The sequence below is a fragment of the Dromiciops gliroides genome, chromosome 4 (assembly GCF_019393635.1).
Source record: "Dromiciops gliroides isolate mDroGli1 chromosome 4, mDroGli1.pri, whole genome shotgun sequence".
NCBI classification, from domain to species: domain Eukaryota; kingdom Metazoa; phylum Chordata; class Mammalia; order Microbiotheria; family Microbiotheriidae; genus Dromiciops; species Dromiciops gliroides.
In genome coordinates this window covers 315057537-315076667 of record NC_057864.1, presented here as the reverse complement: position 1 = coordinate 315076667, position 19131 = coordinate 315057537, and positions in this window count along the sequence as shown.

The following is a 19131-nucleotide window of genomic DNA, read 5'->3' as shown; positions in this document are numbered from 1 at the left end:
TAGAAAAAACTCCATTTTTTGTAAGAATAAGAGAAGAGTTTTATCCAGTGAAAAAAGGAATAAATTTACCAAGCTTATTTATTAATATACTTTATTAAAATTTTATTATTTATTAAAAGAAATCTATAAATTTGTGCATGTAAATTTTTTTAAGTATTGGTACATTGCATCCAAGGGAAGGTTGACAAAAGCCCCCAGTCTCTGGTTTGCTATGGGTTAGGAAATCTGCCCTCTGGAAGGAAACATGGGCACAAGGATGATCCCTGATGATTTTCCCAGGAATCTTGAAGGCCAACTCTCTCCTCCTTAGAGTTTATTTTCATCTCTTATGGGGAGGTTTGGCAAAGTCACACCCAAACAACTGAAGATTGAGGGGGAACCTAGTAAATTTCATTGTGCAAGAGAAGTGATTTATTAAATATGCAGCAAGGTACATAGGATTGGTGCCTTGGCCAAACTTTCAAAAGTTTTTCCTGCACCAAATGTATTTTTTTTGCTATTCCTTTTTTTAATTATAAAAGTATTTCATTATTTTCCAGTTACATGTAGAGATAGTTTTCAACATTTGTTTTTATAAGATTTCTAGTTTCAAATTTTTCTCCCTCACTCACCTCCCTCCCCCCTCCCCAAGACAGCAAGCAATCTGATATAGGTAATACATGTATAATAACATTAAACATATTTCTGCATTAGTCATGTTATAAGAGAAGAATCAGAGAAAAAAGGAAAAACTTCAAAAAAGAAAAACAACAGCACCAAAAACAAAAGAAATAGTATGGTTCAATCTGTATCCATATTCCACAGTTTTTTGTTTTTTGGGTTTTTTGGTTTGGGTTTTTTGGATTTGAAGAGCATTTTCCATCATGAGTCCTTTGGAACTATCTTGGACCATTGTATTGCTGAGAAGAATCAAGTCTATCACAGTTGATCAATACATAATGTTGATGATACTGTGTACAATGTTCTTCTGGTTCTGCTCATCTCACTCATCATCAGTTCATGCAAGTCCTTCTAGGTTTCTCTGAAATCCGCCTGCTCATTGTTTCTTACAGCACAATAGAATTCCATTACATTCATATACCACAACTTGTTCAGTCATTCCCCAATTGATGGGCAACCCCTCAATTTCCAATTCCTTGCCACCACAAAAAGAGGAGCTATAAAAATTTTTGTACATGTGGGTCCTTTTCCCTTGCACCAAATGTATTTTGATGTGATTTTGGATTTCTTGGAGTTTTTTCAGAATTTTTTTTTTAAATTTCTTCCATGGGGTTGGGTGCTAGGAAGAACCATTTTGGTTTGGTTTGGTTTTTTGGTGAGGCAATTGGGGTTAAGTGACTTGCCAAGGGTCACACAGCTAGTACATGTTAAGTGTCTGAGGCTGGATTTGAACTCAGATCCTCCTGACTCCAGGGTGGGTGCTCTATCTGCTGCACTACCTAGCTGCCCCCAGAAGAACCATTTTGGAAAAATCCCTCCTCCCCAAGATAGAAAAATCCATTCCTTTATAAAAATAAGGGAATAAATTTGGTGTCTTTAAAAACATGTGTTCATTTAAAATTAGAAATAAAGCCAATGGTCCATTGATTCCAAAGAAAGACTGAGAAAAGCCTATTGTTGTCTGGTATACAGGGTTTGGGTATCTTGCCCCCAAGAAGAAGTGGCGCAAGGATGATTCCTGACAACTTCCCAGGAATCCTAAAGATTCCCTCTACCCTCTATAACATCTTTCTTCCTCTTACTGCAAGGTTTTCGAACATGAATCCCACAAAACTAAAGATCAAGAGGGAACTGGCACTTTTCATTATGTCAGGAAGGTGATTTTCTTGAACATACAACCAGGTATATAGAATTTGGGGAGTGGCCAAACTGTACAATTTCTTTTCTTGACCAAGATGAAGTGTAATATTGGTTTTCTTTTCATTTTGCAATGGATATTTTTAGAATTTTTCTCATTTTCTTCCATCAGCCCGAAGATGCTAAGAAGAGCCATTTTCTTTTTTTTTCTTTTTTGCAGGGCAATTGGGGTTAAGTGACTTGCCCAGGGTCACACAGCTATAGTAAATGTTAAGTGTCTGAGGCCAGATTTGAACTTAGGTCCTCCTGAATCCAGGGCCAGTGCTCTATCCACTGTGCCACCTAGCTGCCCCCAAGAAGAGCCATTTTCAAAAGGTTGACCCCCCCCAAAAAAAAGGAAAAGAAAAGAAAAAAGTCCCCTTCTTTGTAAAAATAAGGGAATCATTTCATTAAAAATGAAAAAAATTAATTTATTAAGATGAATTGATCAATTTCTTTATTTAAAATAAGAAATAAAACCATTGGTCCATTGGTTCCAAAGAATAACTAAAAAAAGCTCTCTCTGTCTTTCCTGGCATATAGGGGTTGGACATACTGCCCCCACAAAGCAGTGATTCAAAGGTTATTACTGGCGAATTCCAAGGATTCCTGAAGGTTACCTGTCTCTTCCTTGTTTTTGTTCCCTTTATTGTATGGTTTTATAAAGCCAAGCCCTAGAACCCAAAAAGTAAACCTGTTCCACCTTTGAATTTTTGTCACCCTTAATGTAAAGTTTTGGAAAGTCAAACAAAAAGAACGGAAGACTGGTGGGGGGAGTGGGGTGGGGGGAGAGAACGAACAAAAGCAAAAACAAAACAAACTTAAAAACCCAAAATAAAACAAAACAAATACATTTCACCTTTTATTGAGCCAGAGAAGTGATTTATTAAAAACACATCAAAATTAATAGAATTGGGGGCATGTCCCCCAAGGGACATAAAGTTCAGAGTGTGGCCAAACTGTCCAAAGTTTTTCTTGCTCAAAATGAATTGCAATATAGATCTGAGTTTTGTTTTGCAGTGGGCATTTTTAGAATTGTTCTGATTTTCTTCCATGAGCCCGGGGATGCTGAGAAGTGCCATTTTCAAAGTTGACCCCCAAAATGGAAAATTCCATTTCTTTGTAAAAATGAGGGAATAGTTTTGCTCACCAGGAAAAAATTAATAAATATATTGATTTATTAAGAATACCTTTATTAAAATTATTTATTAATTTAAAATAAAAAATAAAGACATTCGTCCATTGATTCCAAAGAAAGACTGACAAAAGCCCAGCCTTGCCTGGCATATGGGGATTGGTTATACTGTTCCCAGGAAGCAGTGGCATAAGTATGATTGCTGGCAACTTCCAAGGATTCCTGAAGGTTACCTGTCACCTCCTATCTGGTTTTGTACCTCTTATTCTGAGGATTTGCAAAGTCATGTCCACAGAACTGAACCCTGAGGTGGGGGAACCTAGCACTTTTCATTGTACCGTGAAAGTGATTTCTTGAATATGCAGCTAGATATAGAGAATTGGGGCCTGGCCAAAACATCCAAATTTTTTTTCTTGTCCAAGATGAATGGATTTACATTTCATTTTGCAGTGGGTATTTTTAGACTTCTTCTGATTTTCTTCCATGGCCTTGGGGTGCCCAAAAACCCATTTGGGAAAAGTTGACCCAAAAAATGGAAATATACATTTCTTTGTAAAACTAAGGGAACAGTTTTATTCACTGAAAACAAAGAATTAATTTTTTTATTTATCAGAATAAATCAATAAATTTGTTCATTTAAAAAGAGAAATAAACCCACTGGTCCATTGAATCTAAAGAAAGACAGAAAAGCCGAGCCTTCCCTACTGCATGAGGGTTGTGCATCCTACCCCCATGAAGAAGTAGCACAAGGATGATTCCTGGCAACTTCCCAGGAATCCTAAAGGCTCCCTCTAACTACCTGAGTGTTTTAATTCTCCTTACTGGAAGGTTTTATAATCCCCAAACCACAGAACTGAAGATTGAGAGGGAGCCTAACACCTTTCCATTGTGCTCCAGTGCCCTGGGAGGTGCTTTCTTGAATATGTGGTCAAATATATAGAATTTGGTTTATGGCCAAACTGTCCAAAATTTTTTTCTTGCCCAAGATGAATTATGATATGGATTTCAATTTCATTTTGCAATGGACATTTTAGAATTTTTCTGATTTTCTTCCAAGGCCTGGTGGGTACCAGGAAACATCAAGTTGACCAAAAAAATCAAAAGTATTTCTTTGTAAAATAATAATAATAACAAATAAGGGAATAGTTTTGTTCACTGACAAAAATAAATGAATAAACAAATCAATACATTTGTTCATCTAAAATTAAAAATCAAGCCATTGGTCTACTGGTTCCAGTGAAAGACTCAGAAAAGCCCAGCCTTCCCTTGTGCATATGGTTTCGGCATTCTGCCTCCTTGAAGCAGTGGCACAAGGATGACTCCTGGCAACTTCCAAGGATTCATGAAAGTCATCTGTCTCTTTCTTCTAGTTTTTGTCTTGGTAAAGATTAAAAAAATCCATTACTTTGTGGAAATAAGACAAATGGTCTTTTTCACTGAAAAAGTTTAATGAATAAATCTATCGATTTATTAAGATAAATTGATATTTACTTATTTAAATCAAGATAAATTGATAAATGTGTTCATTTAAAATTAGAAACAAATCCATTGGTCCAATGGTTTCAAAGAAAGATTGAGAAAATCCCTGCTGAATGGTGTTGGGCATCCTGCCTCCAAGAAACAGTGCCAGAGAGATGATTCCTGGCAATTTCCAAGGATTATTAGAGGTTACCTCTCTCCTCCTCACCATTTTTGTCCCCCTTATTGTGAGGTTTTTCCAAGTCACATCCAGAGAAATGAAGATTTAAGGGCAACTTTGGAACTTTCATTTTACCAGGGAGGTAATTTAGCAGACATGCATTTAGGTATATAGAATTCAAGACATGGCCAAACTGTTCAAAGATTTTTCTTGCCCAAGATGAATTGTAATATTGGTTTGAATTTAATTTTGCAGGAGATATTTTTATAATTTTTTTTCTGATTTTATTCCATGGGCCTGAGTGTACTAGAAAACATCTTTTTCAAAAACTTGCCCATAAAACTAGAAAAATCCATGTCTTTCTTTAAAAAAAAGAATAATTTAGTTCACTAAAAAAAGAATAAATTTATAGATTCATTAGAATAAAACTATAAACCCATTCATTTAAAATTAGAAATAAAGTCACTGGGTCGTTGGTTCCAAAGAAAGATTGAGAAAAGCCCAGGCTCCTCTGGTGCATGGGATTTGGGTATCTTGCTCCCATGAAGCAGTGGTGGAAGTATCATTGCTGGCAATTTCCAATTATTCCTGAAGACTCACTCTCTCCTTCTTAGAGTTTTTGTACCAGTTACTATGAGATTTTGCAAAGCCACATACAAAGGACTTTATAAGTGAACCATACGCCTTTCATTGTACCTGGGGTGATGATTTATTGAAACTGCATTCAGGTATACAAAATTCAAAGCATGGCCAAATTGTCCAAAGTTTTTCCTGTCTGTGATGAATTATAATATAGGTTTGAAATTCATTTTCAGTAGGTATTTTTAGAATTCTTTCTGATTTTCTTCCATTTGGCTATTGGTGCTAATAAGAACCATTTTGGGGAGGAAAATTGAAAATGTTGCTTTCAAAATGGAGAAATCCTATTCTTTTTAAAATTGGATAATACTTTTTTCATTTTAAAATGGGATTAGGGTTTTCCTGAACCTCTAACTCAAAATGAGTCAACATTCATCCACAGGCGTCAAAAAGCTCTTATGATTTTCTCACTTATTAACAGATATACAGTCTTGCTCTACCTTGGATTAATTCATAAATCCATGATATCTTTAATAATAAGATCACAAATCCATTCATAATATGTTACAAAATATGGTATAAGTTGCTGGTTCTAGCCTTATTTCTTTTTGACTATTTTCTACTTTTCCAGGAAGTTGGTTGGGTTTTTTGTTTTTTTTAAATCAAACAGGGAGTTCTTTCCTAAGGAATTTGTTTTCTGGTTCACTGGAGACTGAAATAGCTATAGCATTGTGTTGAGTATTGTGTCTTTCATTTTAGAAAAGCTATTGACAAACTGGATCATTCTCAGAAGAGGGTGGCCAGGATAATGAAGGAATCAGTAGAAAGAAATGAGGGTGTTTAATTTAGAGAGGAGAGACTTAAAGGAAGCGTGAAAAAGGTAAGTTGTAAAAGGGCTATCATATTTTAGAGAGATCAGGTTTAGCCCTAGAGGGCAAAATGCAGAGCAGTGAGTTAAAGAAGCCCAGAGATATATTCAGGCTTGCCATAAGGAAAAACTTGCTAACAATTAGAACTATCCCAAAACAGAATCTGCTGATCTGCATTGCTAGAGGGAGTGTGCTCCCTTAGAGCTCCCCATGTCAATAAAGTCACAGGCCCAGATAATTTTTTTTTAAATGCTTTGCTTTAGGAGACATGGTATTACTCCCCCTTTCAGACTATAGAATTAACTGTCTTGCCTTTTTTTTCCTCCTGGATTTGTAAATCTATTGAGATATAGATAGATATACATACACACATACATATATATCATATATATATAGTTATGCACATCTTATATATACATATATATAATGTTATACACATAATGATGATTTCATTTCTCCATTCCATAAACATTTGTTGAGCATTTATAGTATCTCAAACCTGAGGGCTAAAAATTTAGTAATGTTCAAGATAAGATCTATGGGATTTCCTCATCTAAAATAAATTCTTACTAGCTTTGAATCTACCCACTGGAACATCTTAAACAGATGTTCGAGAGGCAATATAGTATATTGGAAAGGTCATGGGGTTTGGAATCACAGGACTAATGGGTTCAAATCATAACTTTGCTATTTCCTGTGTGACCTTGGGCAGATTACTTAAACTTTCTGGGCCTCAGTTTCCTTAGTTTTATGTAACCTTACTCTAACAAGCTTGGTTGCAGGGGAGGGGGGGGAAGAGAAGGGAGGAAGGAGAGTAGCCCTGTGCTTCATCCTGCCTATAGAATGTGATTCTAGGGGCAGCTAGGTGGCATATTGGCCTTAGAGTTAAGAGGACCTGAGTTCAAATTCAACCTCACTTACTAACTGTGTGACTCTGGGCAAATCATTTAACCCCAATTGCCTCCACAAAACAAACAAAAACAAAACGAACAAAAATGTGATTCTAGATTATTAGGGAATAAAATGCATAGGGATAAAATGAGAGGGATTGGACAATGACCACTAAGGTCTCTTCCAGCTGTTAATCTATGAGTTCTATAATGGTAAAAAGCAGGAAAGTACTCGTTCTTCTAAAGAGAACACAGGACTATATCATGTGAAGAGCAAGCTGCAGGAGAGAAAACATTTGATTCAGTATCACCTAGGTTAAATTAGAATTGCCTCTCCCCTATAGAGTAGTGAAGAAAAACCAAAGCAAAAGTTAATACTCCTAGGGGCGGCTAGGTGGCGCAGTGGATAAAGCACCGGCCCTGGATTCAGGAGTACCTGAGTTCAAATCCAGCCTCAGACACTTAACACTTACTAGCTGTGTGACCCTGGGCAAGTCACTTAACCCCAATTGCCTCACTTAAAAAAAAAAAAGTTAATACTCCTACCATATCAAACCACCTCCCACTGAGACTAATTCTTTCTTTGTCAATCAATGGCCAAGTCTTGTAAATTCTACCTCCACCGCACTTCTTACCTCTGTCTCCTTCTCTCTACTCACTTGGCCACCAATCTAATTCAAATCTTTATCACCACCTAACTATACTATTTTAATAAGTCTCCTAACGTGGTTCTCTGCCTCCAGTCTCTAATCCTTCCAACCCACAATACCCAAAATAATATTTATCCTAATATGTAACTCCTCTGCTCAATAATTTTTATCAGCTCCCTACTACCTCTAGGATAAAATGAAAATACCTCAGCTTTATAGCTTGGTTTCAGCTTTTTCCCATCTGACTCCTGCCTACATTTCTAGATTTCTACATTTCTAGGCTTATCAACACACTACTCTTCACCTACCAAAATGACCAAATTGTTCTCCCAAATCTGCATTTTGTTTCCTATCCCAATGTTCCCCCATTTCTGTATAATCTCTCCTCATTTTAAATTTTTAGAATCTTTAACCACTTTCAAGGTTCATTTTAGTGCTACTTCCTACAGAAAACATTCCCTAACCCCACCTGTCTTAATTGTAAGTTCTCTCTCTCTCTGTCTGTGTGTGTGTGTCTCTGTCTCTGTCTCTCCCTCTTCTCTCTCCCTCCTCTCTCTGTCTCTCTCTCCCTCTTCAAATTATCCTCATATGCAAAATATGTATGACAATAAGGTTGCTTTGAAGATTAAATGAGATATTTGTGAAGTGCTATGCAAAACTCAAAGCACTAAACAAATGATAGCTATTATTACCTATTGTGTAAAAGTTGTATATACCCTAGTTAAAGGCAGGGGGTGTTTTGTTGTTCATGTTTAGTCTTGTATCCCTAGCTCCTACATTATCTTGCACAGTAAGTACTTAATAAGTACTTGTTGAATTATATTGAGAGAACAAGTATTTATTAACTACCTACTATATTCTAGGCACCATGCTAAGTACTTTACAAATATTATTTTATTCAATCTTCACAGCAACTTTTTGAGGTAGATGCCCCATTTCACAGCCGAGAAAACTGAGGCATAGAGAGGTTAAGTGACTTGTCCAGTTCAAACAGCTAGTAATTCCCTGAGGCAGGATTTGAACTCAGGTCTTTCAGACTCCAGGCCCAGTACTCTACATACTGCACAAATTAGCTGCCTCAGCAATTGAATTCAAGTTAAGCAACTGAATTAAGAGAATTTCCTTATGTTCTAGAAGGGGAAAAAGTGTATGGCTGGTGGTGGTGGGCAGCGGGCGGCAGCAGCAGCTGCTGCTAGGTGTTATAGTGGAAAGAGTGATCAGGCTGGAGTCAGGAAGATTCATCTTCCTGGGCAAATCACCTGACCATGTTTGCCTCAGTTTCCTCATCGGTCAAATGAACTGGAGAAAGACATGGCAAACCTCTCCAGAATCTTTGCCAAGAAAAATCCAAATGGAGTCAAAAAAGACCTGACTAAAAAGACTGAACAACAACAAAAAAAAGAGTGTGTGTGTGTGTGTGTGTGTGTGTGTGTGTGTGTGTATTACAGAGGGTTTCTTCACTCTTTTTCCCCTTCCCTTTATTTTTTTCCTTCTCCTAGTTCTTAACTAACCATAATCTTTCCATATTTCTAGTCTTCTTTTGCTTTCTCTTTCTTCACCCTGTCAGTTGGTGGCTTTGACTTCCTTCCTCTTCCAATGTTTCTTCTCTGTCATTCCCTCATCATGCCGAGCCTCCCCAAGTGACATTTTGGAAACTAGATTGCATGAGCCAGCTCCTTATGCAGTGCTAGGCACTTGCCACTATGTTGGGGGTTTTTCAGACTTTGAGATTTGGGACAGTTTAATAGTAAGGTTTTGCATTTTCTATTTAGATGCAAAAATTATATTTAAAAATTACTTCTTGTTAAGATGGGGGGATGTTAAGCAGTCATTAAGGAAATATATATACAAAGAAGCTTTTAAACAAATTCTCATGAGTCTAAATAAACCCCCAAATGAAAAGATAAAGAGAATGAAATTAATGAGAATAGACTAAGTAAGGCATTCTTATTTTTTCTATTTTCATTCTATATTTTTTTCTGAAAAAAAAATGAGAAAAGGCATGTTCTACCTGAAGTGAGCCAGGCCCCAGAAATATGTCCCACATCTTTTCATGGTATTCTGTGGCTCCTGGGTGCTTTGTCCTTAATATCATGAGACATGGATTACATTTGTGCTGTCTTTGTCACAGCAATAACAATCAAGAATTGAGGAAGAGTTTCTCCTTTTAGTATCCCAGTTACAAGCTGTACACAAAAGCCTATATTTCTGAAAGTCTCTTTTAAAAAGGTGTCTTAGTAAAAAACAAAACAAAACAAAACAAAAAGGGGTGGCTAGATGGCGCAGTGGATAGAGCACCGGCCCTGGAGTCAGGAGTACCTGAGTTCAAATCCAGCCTCAGACACTTAATACTTAACTAGCTGTGTGACCCTGGGCAAGTCACTTAACCCCAATTGCCTCACTAAAAAAACAAACAAACAAAAAAACAAAAAAGGTGTCTTAGAAATCTATACATGGTAACCAGGGGAAAACTCTAGCATAGTGACTAGGTAGTAGAAGCACAAAGATTAGGATGTTCTATCCCGTGCTTTTGGCTTGACTGATGTGATATTCTGCTGTTCTAGTCACCCAACATCTATGAATAGTCCCATGTTCCTTTACACAAAATGGGAAAAGGCCCAATAATAATAGTTTACATTGTATAATCCTTCAGTTACATTGCTCTTTCAGATATATTATGTCATTTGAACCTCCCAAGAACCCTCGGGGTAAGGTAGTTATAATGTAAAAGACAACTATCTCTTTTTTATAGATAAGAAACTAAACTTCAGAGAAGGGAATTGATTTGTCCAGGATCATACAGCTAATAAGTAACAGAGATGGAACTCATATTCAGGTCTTCTGACACCAAGACCAGTCAGTCAGTTTACAAGCATATATCGATGCCTGCTGAGTGATTGTTGATTCTTTCCTAATTATCCATTATATAGCTCTTTTGTGTCCCCCTGAGACTGTGAGCTCTTCCGGGTCAGAGACTCTCTTTTGCCTTTCTCTGTGTCCTTAGCCCTTAGCACAGAGGCCAGAACATAGTAGGCTCTTAATAAATGTCTATTGACTGACTAATTAATTGACAGGCACTGTCCTAAGCTTTGGGAAAACAAAGAAAGGTAAAGGGCAGTTCCTGCCCTCAAGGAGTTCACCAACTAATGGGAAGACAACATGCAAACAAAGCCACTACCTATTTACTGGTTCTCTGTTTCCCAGACCCAAGACTAACTGGTACTAAATTCATTAGTACCAGAATTGGAGTCAGGAAGATTTGGGTTCAAATGCTACCTTAGACATTTATTAGCTGTAGGACCTCAAGCAAGTCACTTAACTCTCTACACCTTCATTTCTTCATCACTAAAACAGAGACAATGCTATCTAACCTGCCTTTCAGGGCTCTTGTAAGATTCAAATAAAATATCGTATGCTAGATGCAAACCTTAGGAATCCTATATGAATGCCAGTTATCAGTACTAGTATTAGTCCTATATGAATATCAGCTATCTGTTAGGCTATAGAAGTCCACTAAAACCCAGTGAAATTTGCAAATTGAGCAAGGAAGTCCTAATTTGCAGGTGTATGAGACCATATAAAACGTAAGAATTTTATTTAATATACACAGAAATGATCCCTTCAAACTTCAAGGTCCTGCAGTCAATCCAGAAAGGAAACCAATTTACCTGGGATAATAATGAACATCAAGGGGTATTAGGGCTCAGCTTGGCAGTGACCCTCCAATGAATGATGTCCAATCAGAGAAGGAAATAGTGTCCCAACAGCAACGGGTGTTGTGACATTGCCCTCTGACAGACCCTTTTCAGTCCCCAGTGGGGCCTGGGGAGGGCTTTGATAAAGCGTAGTATTCAAATGGACAGGACTTCTTCCAAGAACCTTGTGTTTTAGAGAAACCCACAGTTCACCAAAGCAGTTTGGTTCGACTCTAATTAGAAATCTGATTGCCGGTTGGTCTTACACAAAGGACTTTTAATTAGGGCTGAGAGAGCTTAGAAAAATCCGCTTGGCAAGCAAGCTCCCTCTCTCTATCTCTTTTTTAACATCATGCCAAGATCACAAGGAAAAAAAGAGCGCTTAATTACAGTCAGTGTATATATCTTTAAGAAAAAAAATACATTAAGTGCTTTAAAATAGGCTATCTTGGCTCCAGGATCAGAAAGATTTTACTTACTTCTTATCCCTGATTGGTCTCATTCTCAGTTACAGATGAATCAGACACATTTTGAGCAGCTTTAAGATTTGCTTTTCATCCAAAGCCAAGGAGGCAAATGGCAAGGAATTCACAAGCTTTTCCAAGTGATCTCATAGGTTCTTCTCACTTCACTTTCAGGACCTATTCCCACCCTCTGATACATGCTGCCTATCACCATTTATCTTAAATAATTGCTGATGGTGCCTGTGTACGAATCAGGACAATCTCGAGCCGTGTTATAGCAACATACATCCCCTACTTGAAGGCAAGTTTGGGCCCTTAATAAGTACATTCTTTATATTTTTCTCATGAAGACAGAGAGAGAGAGAGAGAGAGAGAGAGAGAGAGAGAGAGAGAGAGAGAGAGAGAGAGAGAGAGAGAGAGAGAGAGAGAGAGGGAGAGAAAGAGAGAGAGAGAAAGAGAGAGAGAGAGAGAGAGAGAGAGAGAGAGAGAGAGAGAGAGAGAGAGAGAGAGAATAAAAAAAAGGAAAGGAAAGACCACAAACAAGCAGCAGGAGGGAGGAGAGAAGGAGGAGGGGAGCCTTCGGAGATGTGCATCTCTTAATCCTTGGCTCTGGCATATCATCTCTCAAAACTGCAGTAAAGCTACCCCCTCATTAAGTCTTTCAGTCCTAATACAGGTGACCCAAACTCCCCTTCCATCCATTTGAATCTGGCTCTGACAGCCAGTGACTTGTTAATTATTAATATGAAATATTTGATGGTACATCGAGCAGCTGAACCCCGCTTAATGTATGCTCAGGGCAACTCTCTGAAGCTCAAATTAGCCATTCTGATGCCTGAGATTCTCCTACTGAAGTTTCCTTTTTTCCTCTCCTTTTTAGTCTTTGCCTTCTTTTTTTTAATGCCTGTATGCCCCTGTACTGATTCCTTTCATCTAAACTCACAAACCCAGAGCTCCGCTATTGGATTGCATTTCTTCACTGGCTATTACTCGATGCCTTTAAGAGAGAAGCCCGGAAATTTCACATAAAACACTTATGTGCTTATATCTATTTTCTATAAATTATTTAATAATTTCTATGGAAAGGCAGCATTTTTTCTTGATTCTACCTCTCTCCCCCAATTTTCCTCTTCACATTCTCAATTTAATTTCAAGCACATGAGTTGATTTCCTTATTGCTGCAAATCTGGATGTCAGTCGTAGTCATTTAAATGGCATGATATATAATAAAAAAGCTAACACTTATAGGTTTACAAAGCACTATATATTATTATGTTATATATTACATCATAATATTATATCACATATAACATGTCATACATTGTATATAATACATAACATACTATATTATTATATTACTGTTACGTTTTATTATAACATTATACTATATGTGTGTATGTGTGTGTATATATATATATATATATATATATATATAAAATCTCATTTTATTCTCACAACTCAGTGAGGTAGGTGGTATGATCCTCATTTTGAGCAGCTAGGTGGCAGTGGATAGAATCAGGAACTTTGAGTCAGGGAAGTCTGAGTTCATATGTCCTGACTCCAATACTTACTAGATGTGCAACCCTGGACAAGTCACTTAACCTCTTTTTTGCTTCAGTTTCCTCAACTCTAAAATGGTGATGATAACAGTACCTACCTCCCAGGGTTGTAGTGAGGATGACTGAGGCGGACTGAATTAGTTAACACAAGTAAAATGTTTACAAAACATAAAGTACTATAAAGAAATGCTAGCTATTATTTTACAAATGAGAAAACTGAGATGGAGATCCTGTGACTTTCCCAAGGTCACACAACCAGTAAGTATTTAAGGGGAGGTTTTTTGTTTTTTTTTTTTTAGTGAGGCAACTGGGGTTAAGTGACTTGCCCAGGGTCACACAGCTAGTAAGTGTGTAAAGTGTTTGAGGCTGGATTTGAACTCAGGTACTCCTGACTCCAGGGCCGGTGCTCTGTCCACTGTGCCACCTAGCTGCCCCTAAGGGGAGATATTAAACTCAGGTTTTTCTGACTTCAAGTCCAGCACTATGCACTAGTCCACCTAGCTGCAATAGATACTGAGTATAGAGCATGTGCTATGGGAGTCAGAGGCCTTGCCTCTGATATTTACTATCTGTATGACCTTAGACAAGTCATATAACTTCCCTAGGCTTCAGTTTCTTCAACTATAAAATGAGGAATTTGGACTAGCTGGATCTCTGAAGTCCATTTCAGTTCTAAAATATGATCCTATGACCTATTTTTGTTTGATGCAAAAATAAGAAAGAGAAGAAAACAGGATATAGTGCAACTTGCTTAGTTCAGTAAGGCATTTACTTCATCCAGAACTCCCAGACATTTTCAGTGTTATCCCTTCCACACGCAGAGTCTTGAGGGTGGCTCCCCCTCCCACCCCAACTTAGTACTTTCATCTCAGAGTGAAATCATGTTCTTCCTGCAGCAGTGGGTCAGAATGGGATTTGAAAGACTTCTGTCATCTGACTCAGGGCACATTTGAGGTAATTCAGTTTGCTCAGGCAAGAATTCCCAGCGTGGGAACATAATGGCCACCTGAACGTGCTTCTGTTTCACCATATTATTAAGGTCACTGTACATCTGTGGCAACAACAGCAACAAACACATTTAATTAATTTCTAGTGAGGCGTCTTTTGACTAACAATCCCTTGATATTGAAGTAAGTGCTCTGTGCAGTTGATGGAGGGCATGTGGGTTGACTAATTCAAACCAGGTGAATTTCTATGACGTTCCACCTACTTGACATGCCACGCCAGTGCATGCTTCCATTATAGTCAGCTAGCCTTACCCTAGCTTCAGAGAAAGCCGCCTTGCATTTATCACTATTATTATTTATGATGTTATTAAAAATAATCATGTTTATATGCCATCTTCCTTCCAAACTGCCAAGAGCACTTTCTAGAACTTTGCACTATCTTTTTTTTTTCTATGATCCGGAAAGACAAATATCATTATCCCCATTTTACAGATGGGGAAATAGAAAGCACAAGCAGACAGTTTTGCCTAAGGTAAAAGTTGTTTTAATCCTTGAGTTTTATTTTCATCTCTTCACATTTTTTTTGAGGGTGCTAATGAGCTTTAAGGATTCATCAGAGCTGAGCCCGGTCTGAAGACTTGTTTATAAAATTATTTCAATAAAATCTGCAATCTGATTGGCTGGAGTGGTTTTCAAACCCATGTAATATCCCTAATGAACCTCTGTCAGGCGTTACCAGCTAGATTCTCCCACCCTTCATCACGGCAGGTTGTGGGGGCTGAAGAAAGATTATTAAGAAAGACCAGGAAGAGAATTTGGAACACAACATTTTTTTAAATGATGTTAAATTTGTTTTTACATGTAATTTGGGAAAATAAAAATTCTAAATAAAACAACAATAACAAAAAGAAAGAAAGGAAGGAAGGAAGGAACAAAGACCAAAGCACTGAAGACTGCTAGTACCAGAACCTGTATTAACTGGCATTCAGTTATTTTAAAAGTCAGGCTGAAAGAGGCAGTTAGGTAGCGAAGTGGATAGATAGCTCTGGACATGAAGTCATGAAAGACCTCACTTTGAATCTGGCCTCAGACATTTATGAGCTGTGTGGCCCTGGGCAAGTCACTTAACCTCTGTCTGTCTCGATTTATCCATCTGTAAAATAAGGATAATAATAGCAAATGGTTTTGGATTGGCTAATAATGCCATCTCATGAAAGAATGACTGACAGATTCTCAAAAGGAGAAGGAATGTGGTAGTTTTCCCCTCATTGGAGACATTTAAGCAGAGGTTGATTGTCTATTGAACATGTTGGATGGGGTAAGGGGAGGAGAGAGGGGAGAAGAGGGAGACAAGGAGACAGAGATAGAGACTGTATATCTATTAAGCATTTACTATGTGCTAGCCACTGTGCAAAGGACTGAAGATACATATAAAAGCACGCAAGACAATGTCTGCTCTCAAGGAGCTTACATTTTTTTTTTTTGCAGGGCAGTGGGGGGTTAAGTGACTTCCCCAGCGTCACACAGCTAGTAAGTGTCAAGTGTCTGAGTGTGGATTTGAACTCAGGTACTCCTGAATCCAGGGCCGGTGCTCTATCCACTGCACCACCTAGCTGCCCCTGAGCTTACATTTCTTATGAGGAAGACCACATATAAAATGGTCACAAAGCTAACCAATCCAAATGAGGAGTGAAGTACTAGTCTCTAGTGGGATGGAGATGACATTGAGAGAGACTGTTGTAGAGATTGTTTGGGGGTTTCACTTCATGGCTGCCAATGACCCTTCCAACTTTGTCATTGTGTAATTCTGTAACCATTCAGTGTGAAGGCAGCTTGAATACTGGATCTCCCCATTGAGATGTTCTCTCCCTTTATCCCCTCCTTATACCCATGCTATTTTCTTCTCTAACCCCTCACCTATAAGGAGTCTCATTCCTGAAACAAAAACTGGATCCTAGCCTAAAACTCTAGTGTTTACATGTTTCCGAAGGTGGACAAATCCAAATGTGGCTCTGGGATGCCACAGTGGAAATAGCCTACCATTTGTTGTTTACATTCATTCTGGCTATTTATGATGGTGCTTTTAAATATAGGCCCCACAGTTATTTCGAGTAGGGAAGTATCATTCTAGATCCAGGGCCAAATCAGGACCAATTACATATCAAGATTGTGGAAGGGCTTTTGTCAGAGGCACCAATACTATCTCTCTGTCTTTCAGTCTGATACCTATGAATTCAGCCAGTTTCATCCTTTGTTGCTATATGCAGAGGACTCACTAGGTACAAAAGCACCACATTTTGGTCCAGTGCCTCATGGTGGCCATATTAGCATTAACTACTCAGACTATACTTCTACTTCCAGTTTGAAAAACTATCCTTATTTGAGAGAGAGAAGGGGGAAGACAGTTGTTGGGCATTTTCATTTTAAGATCTCATGGATCCTAATGGGAATTTAGGAAGAGAATGATAGAAAGAAATAAAGACAGACAGAAAAAGAAAGCAAACAAAAAGGAAAACAAAGGAAGGAAGAAGGGAGGAAAGAGGGGAGGGGGGGAATGGATAATTTTTTGGCTGTGGATTAGAAAAAGAAAAGGAAAAAGGGAAAATGTGCTTAAATATATAAACAGAAAAAAGGGCATCTCTATTTTCTGCAGTGAGACCAAATAAATAACACTTTGGGTTGGCAGTGGTATAAAAAAGTGTGAATACAAAGGATAGACATCAACAATAGTGTTACTGGGATAGAGGTGAGTCCATTAAGGCCATAGATCATATCCCATAAAGGACAGAGAAAAGGATAGAACATCACAATAGAAGCAGAGTCAGAAGTCTCCGAAAGGGCAGAGATTGTGCTGTATTGGTAGGACTAAGTCAGAGAAATCTAATGGAAGGAGCTATAGAGATAACAAAGAGTTTGTGCTAAGGGTAAAGAGGTTGTTGAACATAGTTGAGCTAGTTTTATCTGGGTATAGCATGTACAAGTCTAGGCACCAGAGGAATGTCTTGTCCCATGCTCTTGCTGAGAAGTAGATTCAACGCTTAAAATAAAAGCGTTCCTTCTCAAAGTCATTGGAAATAGGACCTACCTAATAGCTAATAATAATAATAATAGCTAACATTTATATAATGCATACTATGTGCCAGACACTGTGCTAAGCACTTTACAATTATTTGAACCTCACAAGAGTCCTATGAGATAGGTGATATTACTGCCCCCATTTTAGTGATGAAGAAACTGAGGTGTAGAGAGTTAAGTGGCTTACCTGAGGTCTTATAGCTAATAATTGTCTAAGGCAGGATTTGAACCCAAATCTTCCTGACTCCCTTCCTTCCTGACCAATTACACTGTTCATTAGTACCAGACTTGGAAGTCTTTTTGACTCCAGGTCCATCACTCTATCCTCTGCACTACATATCTATATGATAAAGGAATCCATGAGAGCTGTTGAGGTCACCCAGTGAAATGATATAGAGGAACAAGAAAAGAAGGCCCAGGAGAGAGCCCTATAGGACACCCACGTTTAGCAGGTATGACCTAGATGAAGATCCAGCAAAGGATCCAATAGGGTCCAATAGGGAGGTAAAAGGAAAATCAGAAAATAGTGTCACAAAACCTAGAGAGAAGAGAGTACTAAGAAGTGGACTATTGACAGTGTTAAAGGCCCCAGAGAAGTCACTAAGGATGATTGAGAAAAGACCATTAAACTTGGCAATTGACACTAAGTAGATAATAACTAGGGCAGGTAGGTGGCGCCATAGTGAATAGAGTACCAGGTCTGGAGTCAGGAAGACTCATCTTCCTGAGTTCAAATCTGACCTCAGACATTAGCTGTGTGACCCTAGGCAAGTCACTTATCCCTGTTAACAAAACAAAACAAAATAAACAAAACAAAATAAAACTAGTGGGTTGAAATTGGAGGGACAACACAATGGAAGTTTATGTGCAATTGCTTTAGAAGATACCTCTAACTCCTTGGGGTTACCCTGAATACCCTAAAAGGAACCATATGTAGTCTCTCTTTGGGAATCCAACCTGCAATTCTGAATGTGGGTGGAAAGAGTTAGCACAGAGTCTACATGCTAATATATAAAACCAAGGACCATTCACTAGTTAATAAATGGTCAAAGAATAGTTTTCAGAAGAAAAAGAGGTAAGTCTATCCATGTTTTGCTAAGATCATCAAGCTCATCATTTCTAATAGCACAGTAATATTCCATAACAATCATATACCATAACTTGTTCTGCCACTCCCCAATTAATGGACATCCCCCAAATTTCTAAAATCCCCCAAATCTCCAAATGGTCTTTGCCACCCCAAAGAGAGATGCTATAAATATTTTTAACATACAGGTTCTTGCATGAAATAATGAAGAGCAAAATGAGCAAAATCAAGAGAATATTTTATATGGTAACAGCAACATTGTTTTAAGAACAACTTTGAGCAAATAAGTGATTTTGACTATTATAAGTATCCAAATTAACTACAAAGGGCATAGGAAGGAAGATGCTATCTGCTATGTGCCAGACATTGTGCAAAGCACTTTACAATTATTTGAACCTCCCAAGAGCCCTATGAGATAGATGATATTACTGCCCCCATTTTAGTGATGAAGAAATTGAGGCATAGAGAGTTAAGTGGCTTGCCTGAGATCTTATAGCTAAGAAATTTCCAAGGCAGGATTTGAACCCAAATCTTCCTGACTCCTTTCCTTCCTGATCAAATTACCCTATTCATTAGTACCAGACTTAGAAGTCTTTCTGACTCCAGGTCCATTGCCTCCGTCCACTATACCCACCCCCGCCTCCCCCCCACACACACACTCATTTGTGTATAATTGTACCTATCTCTAGGGCAAGGGTGAGGGAGG